General features: G+C 48.6%; 1 protein-coding gene across 3 annotated transcripts in view; it reads left to right on the forward strand.

The window, feature by feature from the left end:
* Window positions 1-9,529: 9,529 nt before the first annotated feature.
* LOC105474345 (polypeptide N-acetylgalactosaminyltransferase 6) overlaps window positions 9,530-15,306 on the forward strand; it is a 41,564-nt gene continuing 35,787 nt past the window's right edge. For 2 of the 3 annotated variants that reach the window (XM_011728933.2, XM_011728926.2), the window contains exon 1: window positions 9,530-9,624. The gene's annotated coding sequence lies outside the window, so the exon portion shown is untranslated. Of the gene's footprint in view, window positions 9,625-10,087; window positions 10,373-15,306 lie in introns of those variants that run through there. The other variant, XM_011728927.3, reaches the window with a different exon arrangement.

Raw genomic sequence — 15,306 nt, forward strand, 5'->3', positions numbered from 1 at the left:
GGAACAGAACGCACAGGCAGCTGGACATCGAGAGGAATACACCCGTGGAAGAGCATACCAACTTGCACTGGCAGACGCGGGCACGGCAGGCCATGGGCCCAGGGAAAGACATAGAGTTTGCCCGGGGCAGTCAGAGGAGAGCCCAGCTGCTGAGCGGCCCAACTCAAGGGAAAACCCTCTCCACTCCATCTCCCTTCTGGCTCCCCTATCTACTGAGAACTACTTGAACTCAATAAAACCTTGCACTCATTCTCCAAGCCCACGTATGATCTGATTTTTCTGGTACACCAAGGCAAGAACCCGGGATACAGAAAACCCTCTGTCCTCGCAATAAGGCAGAGGGTCTAATCCAGTTGGTTAGCACAGCCGCCTTTAGACAGCAAAACTAAAAGAGCAACCATCCTGGCTAACCCGGTGAAACCCCGTCTCTACTAAAAAATACAAAAACTAGCTGGGCGAGGTGGCGGGCGCCTGTAGTCCCAGCTACTCGGGAGGCTGAGGCAGGAGAATGGCGTAAACCCGGGAGGCGGAGCTTGCAGTGAGCTGAGATCCGGCCACTGCACTCCAGCTTGGGCGACAGAGCGAGACTCCGTCTCAAAAAAAAAAAAAAAAAAAAAAAAAACTAAAAGAGCACACAGTAGCACACGCCCACTGGGGCTTCAGGAGCTGTAAACACTAACTGGCAACAGAGCAACACTCATCTCAAATAAACAACAACAAAATACATGTTGGCACTGTCCAAAGGTAGATGCTGCCGTGGGATCGGAACCCCACAACCTGCCCATCTGTATGTTCCATAGAGATTTCAGCAGCCGGGCCCTAAAGAAGTGAGCCGCTCCCTTTGTTGCACTCCCTGTGAGGGGGACAAGGGACTCTTTCCCGTTTCACTGTGACGGTGCCACTGCACTCCAGCCTGGGCAACAGAGTGAGACCCTGTCTCAAAATAAAAATAAAAAATAAAAAGAATTATATATGTGTATATAAAGGAGTTCATTCACACTCCTCTCAAGTACTGCTGGAAAAAAGTTATGTCATATAAACAAACTAGACAATCTATACCCCTAGTCATCTTTTCCATTGAATGGTTAAAGGGTTCACAGACCCCTGAGGTGTTCTAGGGTATCCCATCAAACTGATATAACTCCATGGGCAACTTTGAGTGTGTTTTGTGTTTTGTGTTTTTTCCTCACTGACCATGTCACTCCTCCCCAAACAACAGCATCAAATACCACCAACTCCCCGCCTGGCAGTGGGTCCCAACTCTGAGAAAACCTATACACATTACAATTGTACGTGACTATTTTGCCCACTACCACAGTGGGGGATTTAAAGGTCTTCACTGATAGTAGCTCTTCAAAGAGTTTCTGTAAATTCCTGATTTCAAACAATAAAATCTATTTCAATCTGCCCTCAGCAAACATAACTCACATTCCATTCATGGAGAAAGAAAAGGTTATTCTACTTTAGGGCTTCCTTTGCAGTCTTTCCTCCTGATCTCTGGGTGGTTAGAAATCCTTGAGATCAAAGGCCTCGGGATTTATCTGCAGGTCCAGGTAGAACAAACCCAGGAGCAGGCCAGGGGGCAGTGATTGGCTCTGCGTGGCCTCTGCCCACTCCACCCACCACACCCAGGAGGAGGGACCACTTTGTACCTCCATGCTACCTTTGGACAGTACCAACATGGTGTTTTTTGTTTTTTTTTTTTTAGACGGAGTGTTGCCCTGTCACCAGACTGGAGTGCAGTGGCGCGATCTCAGCTCACTGCAACCTCCACCTCCTGGGTTCAAGCATTTCCCCTGCCTCAGCCTCCCAAGTAGCTGGGATTATAGACATGCGCCACCATGCCCAGCTAATTTTTTGTATTTTAGTAGAGACAGGGTTTCATCTGCCAATGAGTTATTCTATCACCTCTCCTTTACTTACAATCCAAAGCAATATTAATATCAGCTATTAATATTAATAAATTTAATTTATTAATATTTGAAATATTTATTCATGTTTATTAATATTAAATTAAGATTTAATTTAATGAAATTTGTGATTTTTTTTCAAATGTCTAAGAAAACAGAAACTTTGGCCAGGTGCAGTGGTTCACGCCTATAATCCAACGCTTTGGGAGGCCGAGGCGGGTGGATCACCTGAGGTCAGGAGTTCAAAACCAGCCTGACCAACATGGTGAAACCCTATCTCTACAAAAATACAAAAATTAGTCGAGTGTGGTTGCGCACACCTGTAATCCGAGCTACTCCAGAGGCTGAGACAGGAGAATCGCTTGAACCTGGGAGGCAGAGGTTGCAGTGAGCCGAGATCACGCCACCACACTCCAGCCTGCGTGACAGAGTGAGACTCCATCTCAAAACAAACAAACAAACCAAAAAAAAAAAGGGGGGGGGAAGAAAACAGAAACTTCTCTGTTTTTAGGGGAAGATAACAGGTTTTGCTTTTAGCCGGAGGACTGTTTGCTTTGCGGAGTTAGTTTATAGCCCCTTTCATTACTTCTCTTTGGGCAAAACAACTGTCAGATTGAAATCCAATTAACTGTTTCAGAAGGTTAAATGTGCATATGTTTCTTTTTTTAAAGAGATATTAAATAAGAAATCACAATTTTGAACAGAAAAAGTTCTCACAGCAAAATTTTATAAGCATTTGGATGTTTTATTCATTGCAATTATGAAATTCCTCTATTGTGAAAGGCACAGACAGATCTTGGGCACTTGATTGCTTTTAAGGAGATGATCTTGTGTGATTTAAGTAGAAAGTCTATAGTTACAGTTTGACAATCCCATATGTCTCCCAAGAGAGGAAAATGTATTAATGTATTATTAGGAGGCTTCGGTTATACAAAAGACTGACCAAGAGTCTCCTAAAATAGATAATATAAAATGCCAAGGAAACATTTTAACAAGAGCTGTAAAGATTAGGAAGACAGAGCGCTAGAAAACTTTTCTGAGGATCATAAACTAGAGACTTGAATAAATGGAAAGACAGATTTGCAGAAAGTAGTGGCTAAGTGCTCAGACTGCAGTTATAGGGACCTGCTGTGCTTACAAACTTCTCACTTATAAAAATAAGGATACTCGGGCTGGACACAGTTGCTCACGGCTTTAATCCTAGCACTGTGGGAGGCCGAGGTGGGTGGATCACTGGAGCTCAGGAGTTTGAGACCTCCTGGGCTCAACAGATCCTCTCACCTCAGCCTCCTCCTGAGTAGCTGGGACTATAGGCACACAGCACCATGCCTGGCTCATTTTTGTATTTTTTATAGGGACAGGGGTCTCACTATGTTGCCCAGGCTGGTCTCGAACTCCTGGACACAAGCAATCTTCACGTCTTAACCTCCCAAAGTGCTAGGATTACAGGCATGATCCAACACTGCTAAGTTATAACACCATTAATTTAAGATACATACCAATTTCAGAAATGTTAAAGATTTTTAAAAATGCATCTTAGAATTGATGAAATACATATGTACACATAAATCATATATGCATAGAAAAAGAGCAGACTATATCATACCAAAATAGCAACATTGGTTATCTCTAGGTAACATAATTATGGATAACTTGTCTTCTTTTTTGTGATTTTCTGTGCATCTGAAATTTTGCATATTGAAAATGTGATATTTGGATCATTAGAAAAAATAATATATTCCCCATCCCACCTGACTCTTTCAACCTTTCTCCCTGTCTCTTATTTTCCTCTCTATTCTCTTTGGGTTCTTTGTCCAGGTCCCAATCCAATGCCATGCTGAGCCAAACTGGAGCTTGAGGCAAAAGGGAAAATATAAGCTCCTGGCTTTAAGGCAAGCAAACTAATTAGTCATGTTTTCAAAACTAACTGTTTTGCTTATTTCATTTTGAATTGTGAGATTGCCACGTTTGACAATTTCCCTTGACCAAGTGATGATCTTAAATAAATTATAATTAACTAAGGCTGAAGTAAAATCATAATAAATTCCATTTTGGAATAAATAAAGTATTTAAAGTAATGCTGTGAGTTTTAATACACCTATGCTTCAAGTTTTCAATGTTTTTTCAACTAATTTAATGCTCTAGGAAAAAATAACCATTTTAAAAATACAGAAAAATATGTATGAGGGTAGATATTTTTCTTTTTTCCTTAGGCTGCAATATGACTTAGGAGGAAACTATTCTTTTTTTCTCTTTTTTTTTTTTTAATAAAGATGGGATCTCACTGTGTTGCCCAGGCTGGTCACAAACTCCTGCGCTCAAGTGATCCTCTTGTCTCAGCCTCCCAAAGTGCTGGAATTACAGACATGAGCCACCATGCCCAGATGATTCTTTATTTTAAATTTTTGATACTTTGTCCATCACTGACTTTTTGCATTAATTTTGATGTTTTTTAAAATATTGCATTAAAGTATTACTTATCTTGGTTACTGAGTTTTTTGCTGTCCCCTTAAATTTTGCACTCGAGAAGTGTCCTCGCTTGCCTTACCCTAGTCCTAGTCCTAGCCCTGCCCCTTCATAGTCCTTTTTACATCAGGCTCCCCTGACAAACTATGGGTGTCTGGATGAGAAAGATGGGATTTACTATCCTTGTATCTCCACACCTGACCTAGCGTAGAGGCTAGCACATGGAGCACTTTAACAGCATTTTACTGAAGGGAGGAATGGAGGAAGGAAAGAAGGAAAACAACTAATGATAATGGCTAACATCCAAATTTCAACTGGCTGCTTATTGTGTTTCAGACGCTGGGTTAAGCACTTTGCTTATTTAATCTAACAACCCAATCATAAAAATCACATATCCATTTTACAGATGCGGAAACTGAGGCACACAGAAATGGGTGAATTGTAGCGCATGAGTGATTATGGCAGAACTAGGAGCAGCTCTGCTTGGGTTCCCTAAAACGTTTGTTGCTTTGACTGTTTTTCTCCTGAGCATGCGAATGAGATGAGGAGTAACTGTGAATATGGAGGAAAGAAGTAGAGCAGCAGATGTAATTTAGAAGACCAAACTCTCACACGTTCACATGTTATCTCACCTGAACTTCATTAACAACCCTAGGTCTCATTAACTGCACTTTACAGATAAGAAACACAGAGGTAGGGAGGGAGTGGGAGACTCCCTTGTTTCCCTCAGGGTACGGGAGAGTGAAATGAGAGGTAATGATAGGAGAGGGGGAGGTTGACCAGCTGGCCTCCCATCTAACCTCCTTGGCAAGTTCACAGCATCCCCTGCACACTCCCGTAGCTAAGTGGAGCCAGCACCTCCCGCTGAAAGGCAGGTCTCCCTCACTCTGCCCCACCCAGAGGTGGGTATCCCCTCATCGGGGACCCTGTGGAAGGAACAGTCTAGATAAGGGCCAGGGCTGGTGTCAACGGCCTGGCAGAGCTGCCTTGTCACGCTTCCACTGTTCTGCTCCCTTCCAGGTTTCCTGCCTTACAGGGAGAACCCCCTTGACGCAGGCTCATGTGAAAAGTGAAACTCAGAACACCCAAAACCCGAATCTAAAACAGCCAAGAAGTAAATATAAGATTGTGAGAAAAAAAAAGAAATTCACGGGACTTCCTGAGAAGGGGTCATCCCGGGTCTTTGCAGCTAAGAGAATCTGGACATGTCCTGCAGAAGCGCTTATGGGAACTTTCAGTCATGAATATGTATGGGACCTTGGACCCAAGGTTTCTGGAGATAGAGACAATGTCTAGAGAGGTCGGAAATGGAGCTTTCACTGTATACATTTTCATAGTGCCTGACTTCTTACCATGTGCATATATAACTTTTTCATTTTTATTTTCCATTTCATTTATATATAACTTTTTCATTTACAGAAATCCATTTTTTATTGTTGTTGTTGTTGTTTTTCCAGAGACAGGGTCCTGCTCTGTTGCCCAGACTGGAATGTAGCGTTGCAATCATAGCTTACCACAGCCTCTAATTCGTAGGCTCAAGCAATCCTCCCACCTCAGCCTCCAAAGTAACTGGGACCACGGGCACATGCCAACACACCCAGTTAATTTTTTTATTTTCATTTTTTCATAATCATATATTTTTTTAAACTTTTAGGTTCAGGAGTACATGTCCAGGTTTGTTACATGGGTAAATTGCATGTTACAAGGGTTTGGTGTACAGATTATTTTGTCATCCAGGTAATAAGCATAGTACCCAATAGGTAGTTTTTTGATCCTCTCCTTCTTCCCACCCTCCACCCTCAAGTGGGCCCCCATGTCTGTTGTATTTTTATTTTTTGTAGAGACAGGGTCTCGCTGTGTCAGGCTGAACTCAAACTCGCGGCTTCAAGCGATCTCCCACCTCAGCCTCCCAAAGTGCTGGGATTACAGGTGTGAGCCACCACCCCCAGCCTGAAAAACCATTTTTCGAAAGTTGCCTGCATCAGTGGAGACTGAGGTTGCAGTCCCTCTTCTGTGGTGGCTCATCTGCAAACCTTCCTGGCATGGTGGAGAGGAAGCCTGCACCGTCCTTCCTGTTAGGAGAGAACAGCGCAGTGCATGACACATTAGGGGTGGGTCACACATCCTGCGAACTACATGCACCTCCAAATTAGGCAGCTAATTATTCTGAGGATTCCAAGTCACGTTTAAAATCAGTGTCAGCTAAAGTAAAATCAGATGAGTAATGCAAACACACATTCTGGAATGCAAAACACACAACGCAGACTGCTGCTACTTCTTGGGAAGCTGGGCCCGGGCCTCTCAGGAGCTCCAGGCTGGGGGTAATGGTCATGACCCTGTCCTGGGAAGGAATAGGGACCATTCACCTCAGGTTAGGTTGGGTCCTGACGAAGGTGCCGGACTCAGGTCAGGATCACACAACCCCTGGGGGTCAGAGGGCAGAGGTGGAGGAAGGACAGAGCAAAGACAGTAGGTCGGACCTGTACAGGGAGTGTTCAGACCCAAGAAGAGAGACATGAGGGGCAGCATCCCACAGTCTTCCACAGGAAGTGCCCTCCTTCTGAGAAAGACAGCTGTCAAGTAAGGCACATGACAAGAATAGAAGCAGCTGGGGCAGTGAGTTGGAATCAGAGTCCAGAGGGTCGACAGAGGGGCTAAGGGATGCTCAAGGAAGCTCTGTAGAAAGTCTCTCTGGAGCTTAAAGCCCACAGCCTGGAATGTGAAAGGAAGGGAGTTGGTGGAAGGCTGCTTAGAGTTGGGGGAGTTGGGCACCATGCCAAGAGTGAGCGGATGCCCCCCTTTCTTCTCCCGGGAGAATGTCCATCCTTCACGTCACTCTGATCACGTGTGGCTGGGCAAGTTCTTCTTCTCCACACTCTGCTGGCCTTCTTTCCTGACTCCATCAAAGAACACCTCACCTTCTGAATAGCTCAACCCTACCTTGGAGTCTCAGGTTAGAAAAAAGATTACTTTCTTCATTCACCTGTTAACATCCAGATGGCTTCCCTGCCTTTCCCAGTGCGTGTCAGAACTGTCTTCTTGCTAGGATCTACTCACTCATGCTCCTGCTCCCAGGTCTTAGGGTCTTAGAAATACAAATTCATGGGCCGGGCGCGGTGGCTCAAGCCTGTAATCCCAGCACTTTGGGAGGCCGAGACGGGCGGATCACGAGGTCAGGAGATCGAGACCATCCTGGCTAACACGGTGAAACCCCGTCTCTACTAAACATACAAAAAACTAGCCGGGCGAGGTGGCGAGCGCCTGTAGTCCCAGCTACTTGGGAGGCTGAGGCAGGAGAATGGCGTGAATCTGGGAGGCGGAGCTTGCAGTGAGCAGAGATCCGGCCACCGCACTCCAGCCTGGGTGACAGCGCGAGACTCCCTCTCAAAAAAAAAAAAAAAAAAGAAATACAAATTCACGGCTGGAGTTGGTGGCTCATGCCTCCAATCCCAGCACTCTGCAAGGCCGAGGCAATAGGATGGCGTGGCCCAGGAGTTTGAAACCAGCCTGGGCAACATGGCAAAACTCCCTCTCTACAAAAAATACAAAAGTTAGCCAGGCATGGTGGCATGCATCTGTGGAGGCTGAAGCAGGAGAACAGCTTGAGTCCGGAGGTCAAGCCTGCAGTGAGCCATGATAGCTCCACTGCACTCCAGCCTGGGCAGTAGAGCAAGAAAAGAAAGAGAAGAAGAGAAAGAGAGAAACAGAGAAAAAGAAGGAAATAAAGAGAAAGAAGGAAAGAGAGAGAGAGAGAGAAAGAGAGAAAGGAGAGACAGGGAGAGAAAGAAAGAAAAGAAAAAAAGTAAAAGAAAAGAAAAAAAGAAAAAAAAAGGAGGGAGGCTGGGCAGCAGACCCTGAGGAAGAAAGAAAAGAGAAAGAGACAAATTTATTTAAATATCAAAACAAAAGAGAAACTGAACTACTGGTAGAAGTTTCCACCATAGAAAGTTTTCAAATTATTGGCTATTTGGAGTCATGCGCCCCCCTTCTCTGTTGCTAAGGCCCCAGAAGATTGCCGCACACGAGGCACCACCGAAGAGCACCAGTGAGCAGCACGGGCCCTGGCGGGGTAATTCCCAACACCGGCTTAGAAGGCGGGTTTACCAGGATTCTCATTCCAGCCCTGCCACTAATTGTTCAGGGTTCTCATCGAGCATGCACAGGAATCACCCTGAGGGCTTTTAAAAACACAAATCGCTAGGCCTAAGCCGAGTTTTGGAATATTTAGGTCTGGGGTTGGGCCCATTTCTTTTTTTCTTTTTGAGACGGAATCTCGCTCTGTCTCTAAGCTGGAGTGCAGTCGTGTGATCTCGGCTCACTGCAACCTCCCTCTCCCGGGTTCAAGCGATTCTCCCGCCTCAGCCTCCCGAGTAGCTGGGATTGCAGACGCCCGCCACTACGCCCAGTTAATTTTTTGTATTTTTAGTAGAGACGGGGTTTCACCATGTTGGCCAGGCTGGTCTCGAACTCCTAGCCTTGTGATCCGCCCGCCTCGGCCTCCCAGAGTGCTGGGATTGCAGGCATGAGCCACCGCGCCCGGCCAAAAGTTCTAAAAAGTTGTCAGGTGATTCTGACTGGCGCTGCTGGTGCGGGCGGGGGGGGGGGGGGGTCCCGCTTTGAGAAACACCCTCTGCTGTGTGAGCAGCTGCCTCCTCGGTACATTCGGAATAACCATAGTAGTTATTAAAGTTTGCTGGGGCTGGGATTCACCTGATGCCTGGCACTTGGAGCCCTTGGCACAGTTCATGGCACACGGAATACGAGCTCTTGTTGGATGGAGCGCAAATGAGAAGCAAGCCTGGGGCAGGACCCCGGGGCCCATGGCCGCCTAGCTGCGTTTCCCCTCCCGGGCAGGCCTCCGGGCTCCGAGCGCTCCGGGCGGGCGCGCAGCACATTTCGGTTCCATGCACGCGCCGCCCGCGGCTCTGCTAATGCCTGTCGTCTTTGGGGTGACTTGGACCCTCCAATCTTTTTCCGTGCTGAAAGCCTGGCCGCAGAGACCGCACCCCCGGGGCAGGCTGAGACGCAGAGAAGCCGGGGCGCTCCTCTGCCCGTCTGCCTGGAGTTCCCGGGCTCGCAGCACGCTGGGGACACAGCGGGAGCCGCTGCACCTGGCCCGGGAGGGGCGGGGCGGGCGCGTTCGGGCAGCTGGGGGAGGTCCCGCACCGGCCCCACCCTCCCGGCCGTCCGGTGGGGAAGCCCGGGAGCGGCTCCGCGGCGCGGCTGCGGCTCTGCCTCGGCGCGACAGGTAAGCGGCAGAAGGAGCCCGCGACCCTCTCCCCGGGAGGGTTCCCCTGAGTTCTCCGATTGCTTGGACTTCCCTCCGGCGGAGCTCGCTTCTGCCGAGTCCTCGCTCTCAACTCCTCCTCCGCCAGCCTTCGCCTCTTCCTCTTCCTCCTCACCACCCCCGACAGTAAAATGAAGGGGCTGGGCCAGGCTGGTCCCTCCTGCCTTCGCTCTCTGCTGGTCGCGGTGGCCTCTAGCTCCTCCCTCGGAAGGACCCCCCTCCACCTTGGCGCTTACGAGATGAATGAGGAGCCCAGGCCTCTGGAACTTGGAGGGGTGAGAGGGGGACCAGCCAGAGCCAGGGCTCCACACCCTCTTCCCCTCACCCATCCACGCCCTGCATTCCTTCTGTGCCCCGTCTCCCCAGGTCGGGCCACCCCATGTGCTTTGGTAAGGCATCTCTTCCAGAGAGGTTTCCTCCTGCCCTGCCACGTTGCGCCTGAGCAGAAGGGGACAGCGAGGAGAAGCCTCGCTGGTGGAGATCGGTCTGATCCTTGCTTGGTTGGTTCCCTCCCGAGCCTGGGGGCTTTTGGGGGTGGGGAGGGATCTGCCTCCTGCTGCGGGGAAATGGAATCTGTTGGGTGTTCATGACTGACTGTCACCGACTTCCCTATTTCCTCAGTTGTTCAGATTCCCAGGCTGACAAAAAGGAGAAACAGCTTTTACTTGCACTCAGGGCCAATCATCGCAGACCCAGACCTCTGCAGAGGGTAGGATGGGGCTCTTCTGTGTAAGGGTGTAGGGGGGCAGTCAGTTTGCCAGCAAAGCTTACAACAGAACCCTTCTAACAGCCGACAACCCATTGCAGCACTCTCAGAAAGGGTGTTAACTCTATGCTCTGAGCTCGCCCCCAGGCCCACACACAATTTACAGGCACTGGGTGAGGTTCATAGTTCTGGACGCACCAAAGAGCCTCGAGGACTTTTGCTCCTTTTACCAGAGATGTGTGTGCACCACACAGGACCTATTCTCCGCTCCAGACAGATGAGCTGTCTCCCTTCCCATCAAAGGAAAGGTTAAGAAGGATGAGACAGGCAAATTCATGTGATGACCAAAACCAGGTCAGGTGAGGGGTTCGTAATATGCTTTGGTTCCAGCCATGTGTGGTGGCTCACGCCTGTAATCCCAACATTTTGAGAGGCTGAGGCGGTTGGATCACCTGAGGTCAGGAGTTCGTAGACCAGCCTGGCCAACATGGCAAAACCCCATCTCCACAAAAAATACAAAAAATTAGCCGGGCGTGGTGGCAGGCGCCTGTAATTCCAGCTACTTGGGAGGCTGAGGCAGGAGAATTGCTTGAACCCGGGAAGGGGAGGTTGCAGTGAGTCGAGATCGCCCCATTGCGTTCCAGCCTGGGCAACAAGAGCAAAGCTCTGTCTAAAATAAAAGAGAGAGAGAGAGAGAGAAAGAAAGATGCTTTGATTCCAGTTGCCTAGCAGGAGCCAGTAGCATTGCAGGCATTTCCCTAGCTCCAGTTCCTTAATGGTGCCAGGCACTTTAGGAACCCAGAGGTAATCAGAGAAAGCTGCTTCCAGGGGCACCAGGGCAGAGAGCAGGACAGGACCCTCAAAAGAAAGAGGGAAGTGTGCAGGAGACGGGGCTGCTCAAGATGACTTCACCTCAGTAATGCTGCCCACAGTCCTACAGTGGGCAGAACAGCTGACTCCTACCCGTAGCAGCATGGAAGAGCTCAGGGCAGAGAAGGGGAGGCCCTGATGTGTCTCAGGTGCCCTGTGAGGTCAGAAACATATTAGCCCAAGTTCAGCTGGAAGAAGTGGGGACAGGGAATATGAGCATGAACTTAGTCTATGCAACCATTGCCTCGAACAGACCTCAGGACCAGAAGGAGCAGCTAACCCTAGGGCTGAGGGCCTCTCAGAGCAGGGAGGCAGTGAGTATCATGGAGGCAGGCAGCTGACTCAGCCCTGTCACTAACTTCCATGTATAACCTTAGCCAAACACATAAACACTCCCTGGGTGGGGAGCAAATGAGAAGGTGTATATGAAGTGTTTTGGCAAAGCTCCAAGCACCAGTCAAATGCAAGACAATGTGATGTCATAGTTAAGAGAGAGGGCTTTGGAGATGCATAGGCCTGAACGCAAATTCTGCCTCTGCTACGTTTCTAGCTGTGTGACCTTGGTCAAGTTACTTCACCTCCCTGTGCTTCAGTTTCCTTCTGTGTAAAACAGAGAAGATAACTAACTTGATTTGATATGGTAAGCAGTAATATTTAAAATGGTGATGGCATTCTCCTTAGCATCTTCTGGCTCCCACGGATGTGTTCCAACATCTCCAGCCCTGGAAGTGATGCTGAAGACCAGGTTGGGTGTGTCCATGCCGTAGCTTGGGTGAACTCAGCTCTTTACACAGCCCTCTGCCCGTTTCTGGGAAAGCCCAAATGTTCATTCTCATTTGATAGGGACGAGACTGAGGATTTGAAAAAGCAGGAGGTTAAGTGCAGGGCAGTGCCTGCCTCTGTGTCGAGCTCAATGCTGCAATTGTGCTGTGTAAAAGGCCTGTGTGGTGAACATGGGTGAGCTCACTCCAGGGAGGAGAAGGACTGTTAGAAGACTTTTGTGGCACCTGACAGCCCTGTGGGATCCGCTTATTCTCTTATACCCTGAACAACCTGGTTCTAAGGCCTAGGTAGAGATCCTCAGCTCTGCATATAATAGAGAATGAAGGACAGACTAGCAAAATAGCATTGCCATACATCTCAAGGCAGAGGGGTGTGACAGGGATTGGAAGGCCAGGTAGATTGGTCAGGAAGAACATTCTGGAGACAGAAGTTTGGGGACCAAGACTCAAGGATTGGGAAGAAGAAGGAAAACAGGATCCAGGTGGTCTAGCGTCTGGGCCTGTTGGTTCTCCCTTCTCCATGATATTTAGTGGGGAAGTCCCACATAAGGAAAGCTCGGATAGTAGAGAAACTTGGAAACAAATAACACCTAGAAACTGAGGCAGCAAGATGCCCCTTAGTCTAGGAAGCCCTCTTGAAAGAGGGGAGTCTCTGGTAAGAATCTGAAAGAAAAGAAATACGGCTTGCTTAGCAAGAATATAAGGAAAAGGCTTTGAGGAGGAAAGGATAGCCAGTGAGTGCCAAGCATCTGGCTGGGCTTGAGGGTGAACAGCAAACAGGAAGCAACCCGGCCAGGCCCTCTGTGTTTCTGCCACAGTCAAACAGTACTCAAGGAATATGAATACGGCTGTCCTGATTGTGAAAGAGAGAGAGGGGCCTGAGGCAAAGGTGGCTGGCAGCAGCTCCTGCTGATCCTCCAGATGCTGGTTGATAAAGACGCAATTTCAAATGAAGGTTTTGAAAGCAGAAAGGACGGTGAGGAACCAGGAGGCAGGGAATGAATCAGCAGGACTTGGGAGCGGGTGTGGGGTGAACCTGAAATTGAGACAGGATTAAAAAGGACATGTCTGAAGACTGGCTTGTTTCAAGGACTTCGATGCTTCTGGCAGCAATGGGGAAATTGGGAAGGCTGGCTAGCATAGGAGGCTGGGCACAGACCCTGAGCCCAGGGGATGGTACATTGAGTAGCCAGTGGCCCCAGGTAAAAGTTCTGCAGCCAAGAGCAGACGGGGGGGGGGGGGGGGGCGGGGGAGTGAGGAGAGAAGGAAAAATTCAGTTCTAGTCTCTCCCATTAACCCTCCTTCCCAATCTGAAGACTGGCCCAAGAAGCCTTTGGGAATACCCTTCCTGTCTTCCACCCTTCTCATCACTTCCCTGTCTCTTCTCTGTCCTTTCCCCCAACTGCCCACCTCAAGCCCAGTCTGGTTGTCACCAAGGCTCCTAGGTGCTTAGAGAATCCCACCTTGTCCCCACCTGGAACCCTCCCTCCTTCACTTCTGCACTCCTAGGGAAGAACCGTTGCATACCCCTGTCCCACCTGGCAGGGCCTACAGGGTCTCCAGTGAAAAACCTGTGAACTGTTGAACCTCCTGTTTGGTGGCATATTATTTTGATTTTTGGTGACTTTTTCTTGGAATAAGTCAACAAATATTAACCGAGAGCCTACCACATGCCAAGCACTGCTCTAGGTATACAGTGGTGAGCGAAGTTGGGTTGTTTTTCAATAGAAAATCCACGTTTGGGTAATTTAAGCTTAAAATATGCAAACAGGCTGGGCGCATTGGCTCACACCCGTAATCCTAGCACTTTGGGAGGCCAAGGCAGACAGATCACTTGAGGTCAGGAGTTCAAGACTAGCCTGGCCAACATGGTGAAACACTGTCTCTACTAAAAAAAACACAAAAATTAGGCCTGAAGTGGTGGTGGGTGCCTGTAATCCCAACTACTCGGGAGGCTGAGGGATGAGAATTGCTTGAACCCGGCCGTGCGCGGTGGCTCAAGCCTGTAATCCCAGCACTTTGGGAGGCCAAGACGGGCAGATCACGAGGTCAGGAGTTTGAGACCATCCTGGCTAACACGGTGAAACCCCATCTCTACTAAAAAATACAAAAAAAAAAAACTAGCGGGGCGAGGTGGCGGGCGCCTGTAGTCCCAGCTACTTGGGAGGCTGAGGCAGGAGAATGGTGTAAACCCGGGAGGCGGAGCTTGCAGTGAGCCGAGATCTGGCCACTGCACTCCAGCTTGGGCGACAGAGCGAGACTCCGTCTCAAAAAAAAAAAAAAAAAAGAATTGTTTGAACCCAGGAGTCAGAGGTTGCAGTGAGCCGAGATCGTGCCACTGTACTCCAGCCTGGGCAACAAAGTGAGACTCTTGTCTCAAAAAAAAAAAAAAAAAGGCCGGGCGCGGTGGCTCAAGCCTGTAATCCCAGCACTTTGGGAGGCCGAGGTGGGCGGATCACAAGGTCAGGAGATCAAGACCATCCTGGCTAACACGGTGAAACCCCGTCTCTACTAAAAAATACAAAAAACTAGCCGGGCGAGGTGGCGGGCGCCTGTAGTCCCAGCTACTCAGGAGGCTGAGGCAGGAGAATGGCGTGAACCCGGGAGACGGAGCTTGCAGTGAGCTGAGATCCGGCCACTGCACTCCAGCCTGGGCCACAAAGCGAGACTCCGTCTCAAAAAAAAAAAAAAAAAAAAAAAAAAAAATTATGCAAACATCAAATGAACCTTGAGATGTGGGGGGAACTTGATAGACTAGCTACAGAAATAATTTCCAGTGTATCTTCCTGGGAAAATAAGCCATAGTATTGCAGCTTGAGTCTTGGGGAAAAGCTGAAGTGTCTTGAAGGTGTAATTATGGGGAAAAGTAAAAACCTCCCACATTCTGTGATCAAAAGGGTCAGGGGTGGGGGGAGGGCTTTGGAGGAGATAATTTGCTCTTCTGTTCACAGCATGAGTAGAGAGGACTTGAGATGAGTGCTGTGTTTGATGGAGAGAAAGTGCTTATGAGGAAGAAAGGACAGTCATTTGGCCAAACAGCGTCTCAGCCCCATTTCCCCCACCAGTAGCGTGAAATTGACCTGCCCCCTCCCCAATATGATGTCTAGCTCCATACACCTGTGCGCCTGGTAAGATGGTGACAGTCTTCACTTTCCAAAGAAACTTGTAATTGAGCCCTCCTCTGAGTAACTTGAGCAAATATCCCTGTGGTGAGGACTGCTTGCTTCCTGCTGCCACGTCTAAGGAGGTGACCAGCTCAGCTGATAAATAGAAAGAAACATTGTT

The sequence above is a fragment of the Macaca nemestrina genome, chromosome 10, assembly GCF_043159975.1.
Source record: "Macaca nemestrina isolate mMacNem1 chromosome 10, mMacNem.hap1, whole genome shotgun sequence".
In the NCBI taxonomy this organism is placed as follows: Eukaryota; Metazoa; Chordata; class Mammalia; order Primates; family Cercopithecidae; genus Macaca; species Macaca nemestrina.